At 45.4% G+C, this 23,866-nt stretch overlaps 2 protein-coding genes across 3 annotated transcripts in view; one reads left to right on the plus strand and one right to left on the minus strand.

The window, feature by feature from the left end:
- The window catches only part of LOC134351431 (gastrula zinc finger protein XlCGF8.2DB-like), a 138,092-nt gene that overhangs the window by 62,527 nt on the left and 51,699 nt on the right, over positions 1-23,866 (minus strand). The gene's annotated exons all lie outside the window — the stretch shown is intronic.
- LOC134351430 (gastrula zinc finger protein XlCGF7.1-like) overlaps positions 1-23,866 on the plus strand; it is a 99,705-nt gene that overhangs the window by 49,585 nt on the left and 26,254 nt on the right. Inside the window, exon 3 of one of the 2 annotated variants that reach the window (XM_063057541.1) lies at positions 13,208-13,303. The exons of the other annotated variant lie outside the window; for it this stretch is intronic. The gene's annotated coding sequence lies outside the window, so the exon portion shown is untranslated. The remainder of the gene's footprint in view (positions 1-13,207; positions 13,304-23,866) is intronic. 2 annotated transcript variants of the gene reach the window in all.

A 23,866-nucleotide genomic window follows, 5' to 3' on the forward strand; every position in this document is an offset into this window, starting at 1 on the left:
CTCTCCATGTATACCTAGTGACTGAATTTTCCTAACTAACCTCCCATGCGGGACCTTGTCAAAGGCCTTACTGAAGTCCATGTAGACAATATCCACTGCCTTCCCTTCATCCACTTTCCTGGTTACCTCCTTGGAAAAACTCCAACAGATTGGTCAAACATGACCTACCACGCACAAAGCCATGTTGACTCTCCCTAATAAGCCCCTGTCTATCCAAATGCTTGTAGATTCTGTCTCTTAGTACTCCCTCCAATAATTTACCTACTACTGACGTTAAACTCACCGGCCTATAATTTCCCGGATTACTTTTCGATCCTTTTTTAAACAACGGAACAACATGAGCCACTCTCCAATCCTCCCGCACTTCACCTGTAGACAGCGACATTTTAAATATTTCTGCCAGGGCCCCCGCAATTTCAACACTAGTCTCCTTCAAGGTCTGAGGGAACACCCTGTCAGGTCCTGGGGATTTATCCACTTTAATTTTCCTCAAGACAGCAAGCACCTCCTCCTTTTCAATCTGTACAATTGCCATGGTCTCACTACTTGATTCCCTCAATTCCATAGATTTCATGCCAGCTTCCTTAGTAAATACAGACACAAAAAAACCTCTCCATAGATGCTGCCTGACTGCTGAGTTCCTCCAGCATTTTGCAGAAATAAACAGCATGTTTTCAATCAATCAGTTTCCGAATGTTGCTGATTTTGTATCACATCCTCCGGGTCTAATTCCCTCCACCCTATAAAGTCTAGCCCCATCTCTTTCTAGCCCCTCTTTGGTTTCTGACCCTACTTCAACAAAGATTTACTGACCCTTCTGTTGTCAGACTTTAGAGGAGAGTTGTGCATTGCAACAAGCCAGCAATGTGAGGCACAGCCCCATGAATTCCGTGAAAATGAGCTAAAACATTTAAATGAGCAGGGAAGGAGGAGTTTAACTACCATGACATTCTGTCTTAGCTCAAAGCCCCAAGGAAAGAGGAATGTTTGGGACAAAACCATCGTCTTGTTCAGTCTGGAGAGAATCAAGCAGAAAATTCAAGGGAAGTCTCTTCGTCAAAGGAAGGGTGAGAGATGACCAGCACGGATGGATGTTAATGTACCGATATGGAACAGAAATATGGGCAGGGAGTAAATGGACTAAGTGGCCTCTCTAATATACATTGTGAGCATGGCAGAGACAGTAAGTACCTGATGACACAAAGGTTTGGGGTGTTTTTGATAGTGTGGAGGGTTAATAGAACATAGAGTAGTACAGCACAGTACAGGCCCTTCAGCCCACGATGTTGTGCCGACCCTCAAACCCTGCCTCCCATATAAGCCCCAACCTTAAATTCCTCCATATACCTGTCTAGTAGTCTCTTAAACTTCACTAGTGTATCTGCCTCCACCACTGACTCAGGCAGTGCATTCCATGCACCAACCACTCTCTGAGTAAAAAACCTTCCTCTAATATCCCCCTTGAACTTCCTACCCCTTACCTTAAATCCATGTCCTCTTGTACTGAGCAGTGGTGCCCTGGGGAAGAGGTGCTGGCTATCCAGTCTATCTATTCCTCTTATTATCTTGTACACCTCTATCATGTCTCCTCTCATTCTCCCTCGCTCCAAAGAATAAAGCCCTAGCTCCCTTAATCTCTGATCATAATGCATACTCTCTAAACCAGGCAGCATCCTAGTAAATCTCCTCTGGACCCTTTCCAATGCTTCCACATCCTTCCTATAGTGAGGCGACCAGAACTGGACACAATGCTCCAAGTGTGGCCTAACCAGAGTTTTATAGAGCTGCATCATTACATTGCGACTCTTAAACTCTATCCCTCGACTTATGAAAGCTAACACCCCATAAGCTTTCTTAACTACCCTACCTACCTGTGAGGCAAATTTCAGGGATCTGTGGGCATGTACCCCGAGATCCCTCTGCTCCTCCACACTACCAAGTATCCTGCCATTTACTTTGTACTCTGCCTGGGAGTTTGTCCTTCTAAAGTGTACCACCTCACACTTCTCTGGGTTGAACTCCATCTGCCACTTCTCAGCCCACTTCTGCATCCTATCAATGTCTCTCTGCAATCTTCGACAATCCTCTACACAACCACAACACCACCAACCCTTGTGTCGTCCGCAAACTTGTCAACCCACCCTTCTGCCCCCACATCCAGGTTGTTAATAAAAATCACGAAAAGTAGAGGTCCCAGAACAGATCCTTGTGGGACACCACTGGTCACAAACCCCCAATCCAAATGTACTCCCTCCACCACGACCCTCTGCCTTCTGCAGGCAAGCCAATTCTGAATCCACCTGGCCAAACTTCCCTGGATCCCATGCCTTCTGACTTTCTAAATAAGCCTACCGTGTGGAACCTTGTCAAATACCTTACTAAAATCCATATAGATCACATCCACTGCACTACCCTCATCTGTATGCCTGGTCACCTCCTCAAAGAACTCTATCAGGCTTGTTAGACATGATCTGCCCTTCACAAAGCCATGCTGACTGTCCCTGATCAGACCATGATTCTCTAAATGCCTATAGATCCTATCTCTGAGAATCTTTTCCAACAGCTTTCCCACCACAGACGTAAGGCTCACTGGTCTATAATTACCCGGACTATCCCTACTACCTTTTTTGAACAAGGGGACAACATTCACCTCCCTCCAATCCTCCGGTACCATTCCCGTGGACAATGAGGACATAAAGATCCTAGCCAGAGGATCAGCAATCTCTTCTCTCGCTTCGTGGAGCAGCCTGGGGAATATTCCATCAGGCCCCGGGGACTTATCTGTCCTAATGTATTTTAACAACTCCAACACCTCCTCTCCCTTAATATCAACATGCTCCAGAACATCAACCTCATTCATATTGCCCTCACCGTCATCAAGTTCCCTCTCATTGGTGAATACCGAAGAGAAGTATTCATTGTGGACCTCGCTCACTTCCACAGCCTCCAGGCACATCTTCCTACCTTTATCTCTAATCAGTCCTACCCTCACTCCTGTCATCCTTTTTTTCTTCACATAATTGAAGAATGCCTTGGGGTTTTTCTTTACCCTACTCGCCAAGGCCTTCTCATGCCCCCTTCTTGCTCTTCTCAGCCCCTTCTTAAGCTCCTTTCTTGGTTCCCTATATTCCTCAATAGATCCATCTGATCCTTGCTTCCTAAACTTCATGTATGCTGCCTTCTTCCACCTGACTAGATTTTCCACCTCACGTGTCACCCATGGTTCCTCCACCCTCCCATTCTTTATCTTCCTCACCGGGACAAATTTATCCCTAACATCCCGCAAGAGATCTCTAAACATCGACCACATGTCCATAGTACATTTCCCTGCAAAAACATCATCCCATTTCACACCCGCAAGTTCTAGCCTTATAGCCTCATAATTTGCCTTTCCCCAATTAAAAATTTTCCTGTCCTCTCTGATTCTGTCCTTTTCCATGATAATGCTAAAGGCCAGGGAGTGGTGGTCACTGTCCCCCAGATGCTCGCCCACTGAGAGATCTGTGACCTGACCCGGTTCATTACCTAGTACTAGATCTAGTATGGCATTCCCCCTGGTCGGCCTGTCCACATACTGTGACAGGAGTTCGTCCTGGACACACTTAACAAACTCTGCCCCATCTAAACCCTTGGAACTAATCAGGTGCCAATCAATATTAGAGAAGTTAAAGTCACCCATGATAACAACCGTGTTATTTTTGCACCTTTCCAAAATCTGCCTCCCAATCTGCTCCTCTGTATCTCTGCTGCTACCAGGGGGCCTACAGAATACCCCAAATAGAGTAACTGCTCCCTTCCTGTTCCTGACTTTCACCCATATTGACTCAAAAGAGGATCCTGCTACATTACCCACCCTTTCTGTAGCTATAATAGTATCCCTGACCAGTAATGCCACCCCTCCTCCCCTTTTTCTGCCCTCTCTATCCCTTTTAAAGCACTGAAATCCAGGAATATTGAGAATCCATTCCTGCCCTGGTGCCAGCCAAGTCTCTGTAATGGCCACTACATCATAATTCCATGTATGTATCCAAGCTCTCAGTTCATCACCTTTGTTCTTGATGCTTCTTGCATTGAGGTACACACATTTCAGCCCTTCTACCTTACTGTCTTTACACCGTTTATTCTGCTTCTCTTTCCTCAAAGCCTCTCTGAATGTTAGATCTTGCTTTACTCCATGCACTTCTTTCACTGCTCTATCGCTCTGGGTCCCATCCCCCTCGCAAATTAGTTTAAACCCTCCCGAACCATGCTAGCAAACCTACCTGCAAGGATATTGCTCCCCCTCGAGTTCAGGTGCAACCCATCCAATCTGTACAGGTCCCACCTTTCCCAGAAGAGATCCCAATGATCTAAAAATCTAAAACCCTGCTCCCTGCACCAACTCCTCAGCCACGCATTCAACTGCCATCTCCTCCAATTCTTACCATCACTGTCACGTAGCACTGGCAGCAATCCTGAGAACGCCACCCTTGAGGTCCTGTGCTTCAGCCTTCTGCCTAGTTCCCGAAACTCACACTTCAGGACCTCATCCCGCTACCTGCCTTTGTCGTTGGTGCCAATATGTATCACGACTTCTGGTTGCTTTCCCTCTCGTACCAGGATGTCGTGCACCGGGTCAGAGACATCCCAGACCCTGGCACCCGGGAGGCAACAAACCATGCGGATGTCCTTCTCATGTCCACAAAATCTCCTGTCTGCTCCCCTGACTATAGAGTCTCCAATGACGACAGCTCTCCTCTTCTCCATCCCACCCTTCTGCACCACAGGGTCAGACTCAGAGCCGGAGGCCCTGCCACCGTGGCTCGCACCTGGTCAGTCGTCCCCGCCAACAGTATCCAGGACTGTATACTTATTATTCAGGGGAATGGCTACAGGGGTGCTCTGCACTACCTGTCTGCTCACCTTCGCTTTCCCCCCTCTGACTGTCACCCAACGACCTGCATCCAACAGCCTAGGTGTGACTACCTCCCTGTAGCTCTCATCTATGACTGCCTCACTCTCCCTTATGAGTCGAAGGTCATCCAACTGCTGCTCCAGATTCCTTACACGGTCTTCCAGATCGCCCAGCCGTATGCACTTCTGGCAGATGTGACTGCGGGAGAGGGGAGTTCCCCCAAGACTGCCACATCTCACATGAGAGGCACATCACCATCTCAGGAGACATTGTAAAAACTAACTGCGAGCTAGCTTGTCCTCCGCCTCTTCTCCTCGAAGCCTCAAAGCTCCACTCCTTCACTGGCCCATTCATGCACTGGAGGTTGTCGGAGGTTACAGTGTGACATCGATAGGATGCAGAACTGGGCTGAGAGGTGGCAGATGAAGTTCAACCCAGATAAGTGTAAATTGGTTCATTTCAGTAGGTCAAATTTGAAGACAGAATATATTAATGGCAAGACACTTGGCACTATGGAGGATCAGCAAGATCTTGGGGTCCGTGAACATTGGACACTCAAAGCTGCTGCGCAGGTTGACAATGTTGTTAAGAAGGTGTATTATGTGTTGGCCTTCATCAACCGTGGGATTGTGTTCAAGAACTGTGAGGTATTATTACAGCTATATAAGACCTTGGTCAGACCCCATTTGGAGTACTGTGTTCAGCTTTGGTCACTTCATTACAGGAAGGATGAGGATACTATAGAGAAAGCACAGAGGAGATTTACAAGGACATTGCCTGGATTGGAGAGCATGCCTTATGAGAATAGGCTGAGTGAATTTGGCCTTTTCTCCTTGGAGTGACAGAGGATTAGAGGTGTTCAAGATGATGAGAGGCACTGATCTTGAGGACAGCAGAGGCTTTCCCCCAAGTCTGAAATAGCTAACACGAGGGGGCGTAGTTTTAAGGTGCTTGGAAGTAGGTACAGAGAAGATGTCAGAGTTTTCACAGAGAGAGTGGTGGGTGCGTGGAATGCATTGCCAGTGATGGTGGTAGAGGCGGATACAATAGGGTCTTTTAAGAGACTCTTAGACGGGTACATGGAGCTTTGAAAAATAGAGGGTTATGCGGTAGGGAAATTCTAGGCAGTTTCTCGAGTAGGTTACATAGTCAGCCCAACATTGTGGGCTGAAGGGCCTGTAATGTGCTGTAGATTTCTCTGTTCTTTTCGGGTTGCCTTCTGGTGAGTAGCGGTGTTCCACGGGGATTGGTGTTGGTACCACTTCTTTTTACGTGTCAGATTTGGATCATGGATTTTATGGTATTGTGACCAATTTTGTGTATGATACAAAGATAGGTGGATGGGCAGTTAATTTTTAAGGAAGCAGGGAGTCCGCAGAAAAACCTGTACAGATTAGAAGAATAGGCAAGTAGTGGCAAATGGAATATAGTGTAAGGTCATGCACTCTGGCAGAAGGACTAAAGGTGTGAACTATGTTTTAAATGGGGAGAAATTTCAGAAATCAGATGTGAAAAGGAACATGGGAGATCTCATGCAGGATTTGATTGGAGGTGTAGTAGACAGTGAGGAAGGTTTTCAGAGCCTGCAGAGGGCCTTGGACCAGCTGGAAAAATGGGCTGAAAAATGGCAGATGGAGTTTAATACAGACAAGTGTGAGGTATTGCACGTTGGAAGGACAAACCAAGGTAGAACATACAGGGTTAATGGTAAGGCACTGAGGAGTGCAGTAGAACAGAGGGATCTGGGAATACAGATACAAAATTCCCTAAAAGTGGCGTCACAAGTAGATAGGGTCGTAAAGAGAGCTTTTGGTACATTGGCCTTTATTAATCAAAGTATTGAGTATAAGAGCTAGAATGTTATGATGAGGTTGTATAAGGCATTGGTGAGGCCGAATCTGGAGTATTGTGTTCAGTTTTGGTCACCAAATTACAGGAAGGATATAAATAAGGTTGAAAGAGTGCAGAGAAGGTTTACAAGGATGTTGCCAGGACTTGAGAAACTCAGTTACAGAGAAAGGTTGAATAGGTTAGGACTTTATTCCCTGGAGCGTAGAAGAATGAGGGGAGATTTGATAGAGGTATATAAAATTATGATGGGTATAGATAGAGTGAATGCAAGCAGGCTTTTTCCACTGAGGCGAGGGGAGAAAAAAACCAGAGGACATGGGTTAAGGGTGAGGGGGGAAAAGTTTAAAGGGAACATTAGGGGGGGCTTCTTCACACAGAGAGTGGTAGGAGTATGGAATGAGCTGCCAGACGAGGTGGTAAATGCGGGTTCTTTTTTAACATTTAAGAATAAATTGGACAGATACATGGATGGGAGGTGTATGGAGGGATATGGTCCGTGTGCAAGTCAGTGGGACTAGGCAGAAAACGGTTCGGCACAGCCAAGAAGGGCCAAAAGGCCTGTTTCTGTGCTGTAGTTTCTATGGTTTCTATTCCTAAAAGTTATCTTACAGATTGAGTCAGTAGTAAGAAAGGAAATACAATGTTAACATTCATTTTGAGAGGACTAGAGTATTCAAGATTCAAGACTGTTTATTATCATTCTTCTAGTGTGAAAGAGCACACAATGAAAACATTTTTAAAAACATACACACTCAAAACATACAAATACACAAGATTAGCTTATATATATACATACATAATGCCTTGGTTAAAATTTTTACTGCGTTGCTGTAGGTATTTCATTTTAACAGTTCCGTAAGAGCCGTCTTTTTTGCATTCAGCCTGTTCGGGATTGAGCTGAGATGTGGGGCTTTGTAATTCAACTTTGGAATGTGGTGTCAGCGAAGCAGGATGGTGGAATGGGAGAAAGTTCTAGAGAACTGGGCTGAGAAGTGATAAATGGAGTTCAACCCAGATAACTGTGAAGTGGTTCATTTTGGTAGGTCAGATTTGAACAGAGAATATATAAGATTTGGCATGGCATCTAAAACTTTGACCGACTTCTATAGATAGTGGAGAGTATACTGACTGGCTGCATCACAGCCTAGTAGAGGAACACCATTGCCTTTGAATGGAAAATCCTACGAAAGGTAGTGGATTCGGCCCAGTACATCACGGGTAAGCCCTCCCAACCAGTGAGTACATTTACATGAAATGCTGTTACAGGAAGGCAGCATCCATCATCAGAAATCCCCACCATCCAGGACATGCTCTCCCTCACTGCTGCGGTCAGGTAGAAGGTACAAGAGCCTCAGGATTCACAACATCAGGCTCAAGCACAGTTCCTACCCCTCAACCATTCGGCTCTTAAATAAAGGGGTGTAACTACGCTCACTTGCCCCACCACTGAGATGTTCCCATAATCAATGCTCTCACTTTAAGGACTCTATCTCATGTTCTCGTTATTTATTACTATTTATTTATATTTGCATTTGCACAGTTTGTTGTCTTATGCACTCTGGTAGATCTTTCATTGACCCTGCTGTAGTTATTATTCTCTAGATTTATTGACTATACCCACAAGAAAATGAATCTCGGGCTATGTACAGTACTTTGATAACAAATTTACTCGAAATTCACCTCCCCAGAAGTCGCCGGCAGGCCTTAGGGGCGCCGATGGGCCCGAATATCGCGCATGCGCTCAGTGAGTAAAAGGCTCAGGCGGATCGGTAGCAGGTAGGATCGGATTTTTCGGTGGGTCATCGGTAACGGTGTCCCTACCCCGACTGAAAGACAATTACTTTGATCTCCAGACACACCGTGGCCCTGAAAACCCTGGTTCCAGTCCTTTTCCCTTCTCTGAGCTCCACGATCCTTACCCGGGCCCGGGGAGTTACCTGCTGATGAGCGAAGCATGTCCATCACTGGGACTCTGTTGGATAGACCGATTTTTCGTTCGTGAGGGTTTCTGGGTACAGAGGCAACCATAGGTTACATTTCCCGTGCTTTCCCCACCAGTCTGTTAGATGTCTATAGGAGCGGATGGATCTCCCAGACACTGCCGAGCTTCAGATATCTAAATCCAAGGAATAGGAACTTGGAATAAAATTATAGTTCCGAATTAATCTTGGATGTAAAGTCTACCTTCCACTCAATGAAAAATGTCAATTAGTGCTGCACGAAAAAAAAGAACCAATCCTTCCATCAGCTTTAGTTCTTGAGAAAATCACCTTTGTTCTACTGCCTCTTCTGGACCTTTCTACCTGTGAGAACATGTTTTGTCGCATTCTCTCTGGGTATATAATGATATCAAACACCTTTGTCCTGGGCAACACGTGATCTGTAGCTTACGGATCACAAACCTGCCATACTCCAATGAGAAAGACTACTGTTTCCCTTCCTCCCCCCCCCCCCCGCCCAATATTCATTGTAATTAGAACGTCTCCGGGAGCAGCCATGTGATATTGTGCTCTTTTTAGCGCATAGCACTTTGTAAAGCAACAACCAATTGTAGATTGAATATAAAACATAGAATAGTACAGCACAGTACAGGCCCTTCAGCCCACAATGTCGTGCTGACCCTTAAACCCTGCCTCCCATATAACCCCCCACCTTAAATACCTGTCTAGTAGTATCTTAAATTTCACTAGTGTATCTGCCTCCACCACTGACTCAGGCAATGCATTCTACACACCAACCACTCTCTGAGTAAAAAACCTTTCTCTAATATCCCCCTTGAACTTCCCACCCCTTACCTTAAAGCCATGTCCTCTTGTATTGAGCAGTGGTGCCCTGGGGAAGAGGTGCTGGCTGTCCACTCTGTCTATTCCTCTTAATATCTTGTATACCTCTATCACGTCTCCTCTCATCCTCCTTCTCTCCAAAGAGTAAAGCCTTAGCTCCCTTAATCTCTGATCATAATGCATGCTCCCTAAACCAGGCAGCATCCTGGTAAATCTCCTCTGTACCCTTTCCAATGCTTCCACATCCTTCCTATAGTGAGGCAACCAGAACTGGACACAGTACTCCCAAGTGCGGCCTAACCAGAGTTTTATAGAGCTGCGTCATTACCTTGCGACCCTTAAACTCTATCCCTCGACTTATGAAAGCTAACACCCCATAAGCTTTCTTAACTACCCTACCTACCTGTGAGGCAACTTTCAGGGATCTGTGGACATGTACCCCCAGATCCCTCTGCTCCTCCACACTACCAAGTATCCTACCATTTACTTTGTACTCTGCCTTGGAGTTTGTCCTTCCAAAGTGTACCACCTCACACTTCTCTGGGTTGAACTCCATCTGCCACTTCTCAGCCCACTTCTGCATCCTATCAATGTCTCTCTGCAATCTTCGACAATTCTTTACACTATCCACAACACCACCAACCTTGGTGTCGTCTGCAAATTTGCCAACCCACCCTTCTACCCCCACATCCAGGTCGTTAATAAAAATCACGAAAAGTAGAGGTCCCAGAACCGATCCTTATGGGACACCACTAGTCACAACCCTCCAATCCGAATGTACTCCCTCCACCACGACCCTTTGCTTTCTGCAGGCAAACCAATTCTGAATCCACCTGGCCAAACTTCCCTGGATCCCATGCCTTTGGACTTTCTGAATAAGCCTACCGTGTGGAACCTTGTCAAATGCTTTACTAAAATCCATGTAGATCATATCCAATGTACTACCCTCATCTATATGCCTGGTCACCTCCTCAACGAACTCTATCAGGCTTGTTAGACATGATCTGCCCTTCACAAAGCCATGCTGATTGTCCCTGATCAGACCATGTTTCTCTAAATGTCCATAGATCCTATCTCTACGAATCATTTCCAACAGCGTTCCCACCACAGACGTAAGGCTCACTGGTCTATAATTACCCGGACTATCCCTACTACCTTTTTTGGAAGGGTGAGAAGATGTGGCACTCAGGTTCACTGAGTAGAAAAGTCATCGACTTCCATTAGGTTTGAGCAGTGAACAATCAGCGCTCAGGATTGATTGACAAGAACAAATTAAAATAAGGCAATGGCAGGAGCTACAGTAATTGTTAGAGTGGGGATTTTGAGGCTTTAGCTTATCGAGGCTTCAGTCAGAGAAGGCAAAAAGGGCTGTAGGTAGTTTTTTATTTTCCCCAAAGTTTGTTGTGTTTCCTTCTTTATATTTGCTCAGTGAGAACAGTAGAGATGCCAGGCAGGGTAGCGGAATGCTCCTCTTGTAGGAAGGCACTAGTGTCCCTTGCAGATGAAGTAATCAGGGACTCTGGAGGTCTGCCTGCCTTCCCACATTCTGCAAGAAGAGCATTCCACTACCCTGTCTGGCATCTCTACTGTTAGAGCTGCAATACGAGTATCCAGCTGCTGTCTGTAACACTCTGCATTATGGAGTTGGAGCTGCCTATGTAGGGATGATCGATATGACTTATAGAGAGATAGTTACACCCCAGAGGGGCAGAATCCAGGAGACTAGGTGAGAGTCAGGAAGGGAAACATGTTCTGCAGCCAGTGCAGAGTATCCTTGTGGCCATCCCCCTCAACAACGGGGATACAATTTTAGATACCATTGGTTGGATGACCCAGCAGAGTCTGGCTCTGTGACTCAGAAAGGAAGGAGGGAGAAGAGGTGAGCTGTGGTGATAGGGGATTCATTAGAGGAACAGAAAGGAGATTCTGTGGACAAGAATGAGTTTCTTGTTATGTTGCCTCCCAGATCCCAGTGTCCAGGACATCTCAATCGAGTCCTCAGCATTCTTAAGTGAGAAAGTGAACAGCCAGAGGTTGTGGGCCATGTAGGTATCAGTAACATAGAATGAGTGATGAGATTTTGCATAGTGAGTTCAGGGTTGTCGGGTGCTAAGTTAAAGGACAGCACCTCCAGGGTTGTGATCTCAGGATTGCTTGCCTTGCCCTGTGTTACTGAGGTTAGAAAGAGGATGATTGCACAATTTAACACATGGCTAAGGAGTTGGTGTAGGAGGAAGTCATCAGATTTTGGATTGTTGGGCTCTCTTCCAGGGAAGGTGGTAGCTGCACAGAAGAAAAAGTTCGTTCCTGAACTGGAAGAGCACTAATATCCTAGCAGAATGATTTGTTAATGCTGTATGGTGGGGTTTAAACAAGAGTTGCAGGGGGATGGGAACTAGAGTGCCAGAACAGATAATGGAGAAGTTCTGAAGACAGATGTTGTTAAGACCTCAGACAGAAATCAAAAGGTTGAGCATGGTGTAACTACTGTCCCAAGATGCAAGGCATATTATAGGAAGGCAGATAAGCTCTGGGCATGCATCAACACCTGGAGTTATGATATTGTAGCCATTAGTGAGACAGTTGCAGGAGTGGCAGGACTGCCAGCTCAACATTATGGGGTTCCATTGCTTTAGGTGCAACAGAGCAGGGGGAATAAAGTAGGAGGGGTGGCATTACTACTCGGAAAATGTCACATTAGTGCTTCGTCAGGACAGACTGGGGTATACGTCTAGTGAGGCATTATAGAACATAGAAATTGTACAGCACATCACAGGCTTTTCAGTCCACAATGCTGTGCCGGCCAGGTAACCTGCTCTAGAAGCTGCCTAGAATTTCCCAATCGCATAGCCCTCTTTTTTTCTAAGCTCCGTGTATCTATCTAAGAGTCTCTTAAAAGACCGTATTATAACGGCCTGTACCACCATTGCCGGAAGTGCATTCCACGCACCACTCTGTTTGAAAAACTTACTTCTGACATTCCCCTTGTACCTACTTCCAAGTACCTTAAAACTATGCTCCCTTGTGTTTGCCATTTCAGCCCTGGGGAAAAAGCCCCTGCTGTCCACAAAGTCAATGCCTCTCATCATCTTGTACACCTCTATCAGGTCAGCTCTCTTCCCCCATCACTCCAAGGAGAAAAGGCCAAATTCACTTAGCTTATTCTCATAAGGCATGCTCTCCAATCCAGGCAACATCCTTGTAAATCTCCTCAGCACTCTCTCTATTGCATCCACATCCTTCCTGTAGTGAGGTGACCAGAACTGAACACAGTACTCCAAGTGGGATCTAACCAAGGTCTTGTATAGCTGTAACATTACCTCACGGCTCTTGAACAATCCCACAGTTGATGAAGGCCAACACATCATATGCCTTCTTACCTGCACTGTCAACGTGCGCAGCAGCTTTGAGTGTCCAGTGCACACGGACCCCAAGATCTTGCTGATCCTCCACACTGCCAAGAGTCTTACCACTAATACTATATTCTTTTTTCAAATTTGACCTACCGAAATTAACCACTTCACACTTTTCTGGGTGAATTCCATCTGCCACTTCTCAGCCCAGTTCTGCATCCTATCGATGTCCCACTGTAACCTCTGACAACCCTCCAGACTATCCACAACACCCTCAACTTTTGTATCATCAGCTTACTAACCCACCTTTCTACTTCCTCATTCAGGTCATTTATAAAAATCACAAAGAGGAAGGGTTCCAAAACAGATCCCTGTAGAACACCACTGCCTTCTGTGGTCAAGCCAATTCTGGATCCACAAAGGTAGGTCTCCTTGAATCCCACACCTCATTACCTTCTGAATGAGTCTTGCATGGGAAACCTTATCAAGTGCCTTAGTGAAATCCATACACACTACATCCACTGCTCTACCTTCATCAATGTGTTTTGTTACATCCTCAAAGAATTCAATCAGGTTTGTAAGGCATGACCTGTCCTTGATAAAGCCATGGTGACTATTCCTAATCAGATTATGTGTCTCCAAATACTCATAAATCCTGTCTCTCAGGATCTTATGGGTGAGACTGAGTACCAAGAAAGATATGGCCACGTTAATGGGTCTATATTAAAGACCATCCAATAGTCCGAGGGATTGAGGGGAAGAAATTTGTAGAGGAATTACTGACTTTTCCAAGGGTCTCAGCCCGAAATGTCGACTGTACTCTTGCATAGCTGCTGCCTGGCCTGCTGAGTTCCTCCAGCATTTTGTGTGTGTTGCTCATATTATTGTAGTAGGTGATTTTAAGTTTCCACATATTGATTGGGACCCCCATACTGTAAAAGGTCTGGATGGGATAGAGTTTGTCAAATGTATTCAGGAAAGTTTCCTTAATCAGTCCACAGAAATCACAAGAGAGTGTGTAATACTTGATCTGCTCTCAGGAAATGAGACAGAGCAGAAGTTTGTGTGGGGAACACTTTGCATCTAGTGATCAGACTGGTAATCCATGCATGGAGCTAAATGAGATGGGAGAGATCTTGTATTAATTTTTTGCATCTGTATTTACTCAGGAGATGCACACACTCTATAGAAGTGAGGCAAGGTGGCAACAATTTCCTGGACCCTACACAGATTACAGAGGTTGAGATGTTTGCTGTCTTGAGGCTAATTAGATTGATAAATCCCCAGGGCCTGACAAGGTGATCCCTCAGATCCTGTGGGAGGCAAGTGCAGAAATTGCCGGGGCCCTAGCAGACATACCCAAATCATCTTTAGCGACTGGTGAGATAACCAGAAGAATGGAGGGTAGCCACTGGTGTTCTGCTATTTAAGGCTCTAAAATAAACAATAAGACCGGAGCAGAATTAGGCCATTTGACACGTCGAGTCTGCTCTGTCATTCAGCCATGGCTGATCTTTTTTTTGTCTCCCGCTCAACCATATTTCCCGGCCTTTTCCCCTTAACCTTTGATACCCTGTCTAATCAAGAACCTATCAATCTCGGCTATAAATAAACTCAACGACCTGGCCTCCACAGCTGCACGTGGCAACAAATTCCACAAATTCACCATCCTCAGGCTAAGGAAATTTCTCTGCATCTCTGTTTTGCATAGACACCCCTCTATCCTGAGGCTGTGCCCTCTTGTCCTAGACTCTCCCACCATGGAAAACATCTTTTCCACATCTACTCTGTCTAGGTCTTTCAACATACAAAAGGTTTCAATGACATCCCTCCTCATCCTCCTAAATTCCAGGGAGTACAGATGCAGAGCCATCAAACATTCCTCGTATGATAACCCTTTCATTCCTGGTATCATCCTTGTGAACTTCCTCTGGAACCTCTCCAATGCCAGCATATCTCTTCTAAGATGAGGAGCCCAAAACTGTTCACAATACTCAGGGTGAGGCCTCACCAGCGCCTTATAAAGCCTCAGCATCACATCCCTGCTCTTGTATTCTAGACCTCTTGAAATGAATATTAACATTGCATTTGCCTTCCTCACCACCAACTCAACCTGCAAGTTAACCTTTAGGGTGTTCTGCACAAGGACTCCCAAGTCCCTTTGCATCTCAGGTTGTTGGATTTTCTATCCATTTAGAAAATAGTCCGCACGTTTATTTCTACTACCGAAGTGTATTTTTCAACATTATAATTAAATTGTCACTTTTTTGCCCATTCTCCTAATCTGTCTTTCTGCGTCCTATCTGTTTCCTCAACACTACCTGCCCCTCCACCAATCTTCATATCATCTGCAAACTTGGCAACAAAGCCATCTATTTCATCATTTAAATCATTTATATACAGCATAAAAAGAAGTGGTCCCAACATCAACCCTGTGGAACACCACTAATAGAACATTGTTGTGTCAACCTTCAAACCCTGCCTCCCATATAACCCCCCACCTTAAATTCCTCCATATACCTGTCTAGTAGTCTCTTAAATTTCACTCGTGTATCTGCCTCCACCACTGACTCAGGCAGTGCTTTCCACGCACCAACCACTCTCTGAGTAAAAAAACCTCCGTCTAATATCCCCCTTGAACTTCCCACCCCTTACCTTAAAGCCATGTCACCTTGTATTGAGCAGTGGTGCCCTGGGGAAGAGGCGCTGGCTATCCACTCTATCTATTCCTCTTAATATCTTGTATACCTCTATCATGTCTCCTCTCATCCTCCTTCTCTCCAAAGAGTAAAGCCCGAGCTCCCTTAATCTCTGATCATAATGCATGCTCCCTAAACCAGGCAGCATCCTGGTAAATCTCCTCTGTACCCTTTCCAATGCTTCCACATCCTTCCTATAGTGAGGCGACCAGAACTGGACACAGTACTCCAAGTGTGGCCTAACCATAGTTTTATAGAGCTGCATCAATCACTGGTAGCCAACCAGAAAAGGATCCTTTTATTCCCACTCGCTGCCTTCTTCCAATCAGCCGATGCTCTAACCATGTTAGTAACTTCCTTGTAATACCACAGGCTCTTAACTTGGTCAGCAGCCTCATGTGTGGCACCTTGTCAAAGGTCTTCTGAAAGTCTAAATATACAACATACACTGTGTCCCCTTTATCTATCCTACTTGTAATCTCCTTAAAGAATTCCAACAGGTTCATCAGGCAGGATTTTCCCTTAAGGAAACCATGCTGACTTTGTCCTATTTGTCCTTGAAACCAAGTACTCCCATAACTTCATACTTAACAATTGACTAACATCTTCCCAACCTGACGGCTAACTGGTCTATAATTTCTTTTCTTTTGCAACACTCACAACACGCTGGAGGAACTCAGCAGGTCAGGCAGCATCCGTGGAAACGATCAGTCAATGTTTCGGGCTGGAACCCTTCGTCAGAACTGAAGAGGGAAGGGGCAGAGGCCTTATAAAGAAGGTGGGGGAGGGTGGGAAGGAGAAAGCTGGTAGGTTCCAGGGGGAAAATCAGTAAGAAGCAAGGAGTAAAAGATTTCTTTTGCCTTCCTCCTTTCTTAAAGAGTGGAGTGACATTTGCAACCATGCCAGAGTCAATGATTTTTGAAAGATCATTGCTAATGCTGCCACAATCTCTAACGCTACCTCTTTCAGAAGCCTAGGGTGCAAGTTCTTCTGATCTGGGTGACTTATGTACTCCTAGGTCTTTCAGATTTTTGAGCATCTTCTCCCTTGTAATAGTAACTCACCCACTTCTCTTCCCTCACACACTACAACATCAGGCATACTGCTAGTGTCTTCCACAGTGAAGACTGATGCAAAATGCTCAGTTAGTTCATCAGCCATCTCCTTGTCCTCCATTATTATTTCTCCTGCCTCATTTTCTAGCGGTCCTATATCCACTCTCATCTCTCTATTTTTTACATACCTGGAAAAGCTTTTACCATCCACTTCGATATTGCTTGCTAGCTTGCTTTCATATTTCATTTTTTCTCTTCTAATGATTCTTTTAATTGCTGTCGGTTTTTAAAAACTTCCCAATCGTCTATCTTCCCACTAATTTTTGTTTTGTTGTATGCCCTCTCATTTGTTTTTACATGACCTTTGACATCCTTTGTCAGCCATGGTTGTACTATTTTGCCATTTGAGTATTTCTCCAAGAGTCTATCTTGCACCTTCCTCATTTTTCCCAGAAATGTTCACCATTGCCGCTCTGCTGACATCCCTGTCAGCAGCTCCTTCCTGTTTACTTTAGCCAACTTGTCTCTTGTACCACAGTAATTTCCCTTAAGGCCGATCTATACTTGTGCGTCAACTCGACGCCGTAACCTACGCAAGTGGCCTAAGCATATTGTGAGCATTTATACTTGTGCGTTGGTGTGTCTGCGCCGCTCTGCAATTCGGGCACGTCGCGCATGCACACACACCTGCCCGCGCAAGGCTTCATGGTCATGGTAGTATTTCTGGGGGTAAACAAGTTTAAAGCGAACGACTTTTTTCGTAAAAGCGAAATGTGTCCTCCATAATTTCGGAGGTCTGTAAAGCTTTATGGAAAGCATTGCAGCCAGAGTTCCTTCCCTGCCCTTCAGTCAGCCAATGGGAAGCTGTTGCAGCGTTGGAAGAAATGCAATGCTACTAAGCGGACCAATCACAGCTGTTGCTGTCTGCATTGCTGTGACGCGCAGTTACATTTTGGGAAAGGTGCGCGTCAGGCTACAGCATAGGGATCTGCAAAGGCACTGCGTAGGGTTCGCAGCAACGCCGTACCTACAGCGTCGAGCTGACGCAGAAGTATAAATCAGCCTTTACTCCACTGAAGTACTGCTACATCAGACTTAACTTTCTCCCTATCAAATTTCAAGTTGGACTTAGTCATATTCTGATCACTGGTACCTAAGGGTTCTTTTACCCTAAGCTCCCTTATCGCCTCCGGTTCATTACTTAACACCCAATCCAGGAAAGCTGATCCCCTAGGAGGCTCAACGACAAACTGCTCTAAAAAGCACCTCACAGGCATTCAATAAACTCACGCTCTTGATATCCATTAGCAACCTAATTCTCCCAATTGATTTCCATGTTGAAATCTCCCATGGCTATCATAACATTGCCCTTTTGACACATCTTTTCTATTTCCTGTTGTAATCTGTGATCCCCATCCCAGCTACAGTTGGGAGACTCTGTATATAACTGTCATCAAAAGGCAAAGAGCGGTTGTAGACGGGTCATATTCTGCATGGAGATTGGTGACCAGTGGTGTGCCTTAGGGATCTGTTCTGGAACCCCTTCTCTTCATGATTTTTATAAATGACCTGGATGAGGAATTGGAGGGATAGACATTGATCGTGTGGATAGTCAGGGGCTTTTTCCCAGGGCTGAAATGGCTAACACGAGAGGGCACAGTTTTAAGGTGCTTGGAATTAGATACAGAGGAGACGTCAGGGGTAAGTTTATTGTACAGAGAGTGGTGTATGCATGGAATGGGCTGCCGGCGACGGTGGTGGAGGCGGATACGATAGGGTCTTTTAAGAGATTCCTGGATAGGTACATGGAGCTTAGAAAAATAGAGGGCTATGGGTAACCCTAGGTAATTTCTAAAGTAAGTACATGTTCGGCACAGCATTGTGGGCTGAAGGACCTGTATTGTGCTGTAGGTTTTCTATGTTTCTATGGGTTGGTGTTAGGGCGGCCATTTTTTATGCTGCATATCAATGATTTAGATGATGGAATATATGTTACTAAGTTTTCAGATGAATCAAAGATTGGTGGAGGGGCAGGTAGTGTTGAGAAAACAGTAAGGCTGAAGATAGACTTAGACAGATTAGGAGAATGGGCAATAGAGTGGCAAATGAAATACAATGTTGTAAAATGCATGGTCATGCAATTTGGTAGAAGAAGTAAATGTGCAGACTATTTTTTAAGCAGGGAGAAAATCCAAAAATCTGAGATGCAATGAGAATTGGGTGTCCTTGTGCAGAACACCCTAAAGGTTAATTTGCAGGTAGACTCGAAAGTGAGGAAGGGAAATGCAATGTTAGCATTCATTTCAAAAGGTCTAGAGTGCAAGAGAAAGGATGTGATACTGAGGCTCTATAAGGCACTGGTGAGGCCTCACTTTGAGTATTGTGAACAGTTTTGGGGTCCTTATCTAAGAAAAGATGTGCTGGCATTGCAGAGGGTCCAGAGGAGGTTCACAAGGATGATTCTGGGAATGAAAGGGTGATCATATGAGGAATGTTTGATGGCTCTGGGTCTATACTTGCTAGAATTCAGAAGGATGAGGGGGGATCTCATTGAAACCTTTCGAATGTTGAAAGGGCTAGACAGTAGATGTGGAAAGGATATTTCTCATGGTGGAGGAGTCTAGGACATGAGGGCACAGCCTCAGGATAGAGGGCTGTCCATTTAAAACAAGAGATGTGGAGAAATTTCTTTAGCCAGAGTGCTAAACCTTACTTCTAATTATTACCTGTTACCTGATGCAAAAACACACAGTACTACGGAGGATAAAGCCACAGCTTTTTATTAGTAGCTCGCTACTAGAGAGAGCCATCCTTCGGCACACACAGGGGACCCGTACCAGAGGTCTCTCTCTGCCAAAGCACAGAGATACAAAGTTTTTATACAATTTTTCTCACGTACACAGGAAACAATTTTTTAGCTACCCCCATAGTCACATGCCCAGCAACAGTGGTATTTCGAGACTAAGACCCCTTAATCACCCTAAAAGGCAGTTAAGCTCAGACAACCGGGACAATGTGCGAAATGAGATAATTCCTCATTTTTCAACCATTGTTCTGCATATTTGTAGACAAAGTATAACTAGGTTACCACATCCTAACACCTGCAGGTGAGACCAGGATTGTGGGTTCGTATCGAACCTTTGTCTAACTTAGGCGTGTTACAATTTATAGAACTAGCTTACGAGACAAAGAGCGCTTAGCTCAATTCTTGCGAAACCATGTAGCAGGAGTTGTGTGACAGATAAGCAGAACTCAATCCACAAAACATAACATCTGCAAGGTTGTCAGTCTGAAAGCAGCACAGGCGGATTACTCAGAAAAGAACAAACAGAAGTCTGCAGCAACTTTAACCCGTTACTTACAAGAGTCCGAGAATCGTTTCCCAACCCTTTAACCCTTTAACATCTCAAGAGGGTGGTGAATTTGTGGGATTTGTTATCACAGGCAGCTATGGAGGCCAGGTTGTTGGGTGTATTTATGGTGAATCTTGATAGGTTCTTGATTGGCCACGGCAACAAAGGTTATTTGGAGAAGGCTGGGGAGTGGGGCTGAGGAGGGGAAAAAGTACATCAGCTATAAAATTGAATGGTGGAGCAATCTCGATGGGCCAAATGGCGTAATTCTGCTCCTGTGTCTTTTGGATATGGGGAGAAGTCTGGAGATTGGGGCTGAGAGGAAAATTGAATCAACCATGATGAAATGGCAGAGCAGATGTGATGGGCCAAATGGCCTAATTCTGCTCCTATATCTTGTGGTCTTCTGGTCTCTCTTTTGGTGATGTCAGAGAATGTTACGTAGGTTCTGCATTTATCGTTTGGAGTCGGGACTGTTTCTGTCTTACGGTTTTTATATTTGGCATTGTTGCCCGTTCTTGCTCATTGTTTTTTGTGCGTGTGAGCGGTGGGGAGGGGAGCTTGAGGTCTGATATTCTTGTTTCCGTTCTTTTTTGTGCGGGGTGGGGTGGGGGGAGTGGATTGGCTGTTTCTCTTTGAGCTGACTTTCATGGATTTCTTTGTTTCACGGCTATCTGGAGAAGACACATCTCAGAGTTGTATACTGCATACATACTTTGATAATTATCGAACCTATTCCCAGATCCTTTTGTTCTATCACACTGCTCAGTGCCCTACTGTTCACTGTGAAACACCTACCCTGGTTGGTCCTACTGAAGTGCAATACCTCGCACTTGTCGGCATTTAATTCCATCTGCCATTTTTCATCCCATTTTTCCAGCTGGTTCAGATAATGATAACCTCCTCCACTGTCCACTCCACTCCCAATCTTGGTTTCATCCCCAAATTTGTTGGTCCAGGTAACCACATTGTCATCAAGATCATTGATATGGGTGACAAAACAACTATGGACCCAGCACCAATCCCTGCGGCACTCTACTAGTCACAGGCCTCCAAGTCAGAGAGACAACCCTCTACCACCACTCTCTGGCTTCGCCCACAAAGACATTGTCTAATTATTTACTACCTCACCTTGATTGCCAAAAGACTGAACCTTCTTGACCAACCTTCCATGTGGGACCCTGTCATATGCCTTGCTAAAGTCCATGTAGTCAACATCCACTGCCTTGCCTTCATCCACTTCCCTGGTACTTCCTTGAAAAACTCTTTAAGATTGTTTAGACACAACCTACCATGCACAAAGCCATGCTGACTATCTTTAATCAGTCCATGTCTATCCAAATACTCATGTATCCGGTCTCTTAGAATACCTTCCAATAACTTTCCCACTACTGATGTCAGGCTCACCAGCCTATAATTTCCTGTTTTACAGATTGCCAGGTATGATGTTGTGGCCATCACTGAATCATGGCTGAAGGATGGTTGTAGTTGGGAGCTGAATGTCCAAGGTTACATGTTGTATTGGAGGGATAGGAAGGTAAGCAGAGGGGGATTACATCCTTAGAAAGAGGTGAGGTAGGGTCATAGTCATACTTTATTGATCCCGGAGGAAATTGGTTTTCGTTACAGAGAATGTCGAATCTTTGTGGGTGGAGTTAAGAAACTGCAAGTGTAAAGAACACATGGAAATCAGATATAGGTCTACAAGTATTAGCCAAGATGTGGGGTTGAGATTGCAAAAGGAGCTGGAAGCTGGAAAAGGCATGTAATAACAGTAATGTCACAGTTGCAATGCGGGACTTCAATATGCAAAGGGATTGGGAAAATCAGGTTGGTGTCAGATTGCAAGAGAGAGAATTTGTTGAATGCCTACTAGATGGCTTTTTAGAGCAGCATGCTCAAGGCTGTGATGGGAAAGGCTATTTTGGACTGGGTCACAATCAAGGGAAAATCCGCAGATGCTGGAAAACCGAGCAACACTCTCAAAATACTGGAGAAACTCAGCAGGGCAAGTGGAAAAAAGTACAGTCGACATTTCGGGCTGGACTGGAGGGAAAAAAAACTGAGGAGTAGAATTAAAAGGTGGGGGGAGGGGAGAAAGAACCACCAGGTGATAGGTGAAACCTGGGTGTGCCGGGGGGGGGGGGGGAGGATGAAGTAAACACCTGGGAAGTTGATTGGTGAGATGAGAGGAGAGAGGGTAAAGGGAGTGGGAAATAGAGAAGGGGGATGGTAAGAGGCATTACCACAAGTTTGAGAAATCAATGTTCAAACCATCAGGTTTGAGGCTACACAAGCGGAAGATAAGGTGGCTTCACTTAGGGCAGAGCATAAATGCTCAGTGAAGCAGTCTCCCAATCTACATCAGGTCTCACCAGTATACAGGAGGCCACACCGGGAGTACCAAACACAGTAAATGACCCCAACAGATTCACAGGTGAAGTATCACCTCAACAGGAAGGACTGTTTAGGACCCTGGATGTTCATGAGGGAGGAGGTGAAGGAGCAGGTGTAGCACTTGTTCCACTTGCAAGGATAACTTCCAGGAGGGAGAACAGTGGCTAGGGACAGATGGACAATGGAGTCGAGTAGGGAGTGATCCCTGCGGAAAGCAGAGAGAGGTGGGGAGGGAAAGGTGTGCTTGGTGGTAGGATCCCATTGGAGGTGGCGGTAGTTTTGGAGAATTATGTGCTGGATGCGGAGGCTGGTGGGGTGGTGGGTGAGAACAAGAAGAACCCTATTCCTGGTAGGGTGGTGGGAGGATGGGGTAAGAGCAGATGTGCATGAAGTGGAAGAGATGCTGATGAGGGCAACGTTGATGGTGGAGGAAGAGAAGCCCCTTTCTTTAAAAAAGGAAGATATCTCTTTCGTTCTAGAATGAAAAGCCTCATCCTGAGAGCAGATGCAGCAGGGACAGAGGAATTGAGAAAGGGGGATGGCATTTTTACAAGTAGTGGGGTGGGACAAGGTGTAGTCCAGGTAGCTGTGAGGGTCCATGGGTTTACAATAGACATTGGTGGATAAGCTACCTCAGGAAGTAGAGACAGTGAGATCGAGAAAGGGAAGGGAGGTGTTGGAAATGGACCAGCTGAATTTTGAGGGCAGAGTGGAAGTTTGAGGCAAAATGGATGAACTCGACGAGTTCAGCGCTGGTGCAGGAACCAGCACCACTGCAGTTATCGATGTAGCGTAGGAAAACTGTAGGATGGTCACCAGTGTCAGCTTCGAACATAGACTGTTCCACGTAGCTGACAAACAGGCAGACATAGCGGATAGCGAGTGCCCATGGTTACACCTTTTGTTTTAAAGACAAAGGGGTTGGGGAGGGGAAGCAGGGAGGTGATTGGCAGGAGAATAATGCGAAGTAGTAGAAGGAGGCATTCTTCAAACCCTCCCCAAAGTTCTTCCTTCAGCCCTGACGAAGGGTTTCGGCCCGAAACGTCGACTAATCTTTTCAACTGATGCTGACTGACCTGCTGAGTTCCTCCAGCGCATTGTGAGTGTTCCTTTGACAACAGCATCTGCAGATTATTTTGTGTTTACACCTTTTGTTTAAAGGAATTGGGAGGAACAAGTTCCTCAAGGCAGAGGAGAGTGGTGGTGGAGGGGAACCGATTAGGTCTGGTCTCCAGAAAAAACACCCTAGATTGGGTGTTGTGTAAAAACCCATATTTTATAGAAACATAGAAAATAGGTGCAGGAGTAGGCCATTCGGCCCTTCGAGCCTGCACCGCCATTTATTATGATCATGGCTGATCATCCAACTCAGAACCCCGCCCCAGCCTTCCCTCCATACCCCCTGACCCCCGTAGCCACAAGGGCCATATCTAACTCCCTCTTAAATATAGCCAATGAACTGTTTCCTGTGGCAGAGAATT

Source organism: Mobula hypostoma, chromosome 9 (assembly GCF_963921235.1).
Source record: "Mobula hypostoma chromosome 9, sMobHyp1.1, whole genome shotgun sequence".
In the NCBI taxonomy this organism is placed as follows: domain Eukaryota; kingdom Metazoa; phylum Chordata; class Chondrichthyes; order Myliobatiformes; family Myliobatidae; genus Mobula; species Mobula hypostoma.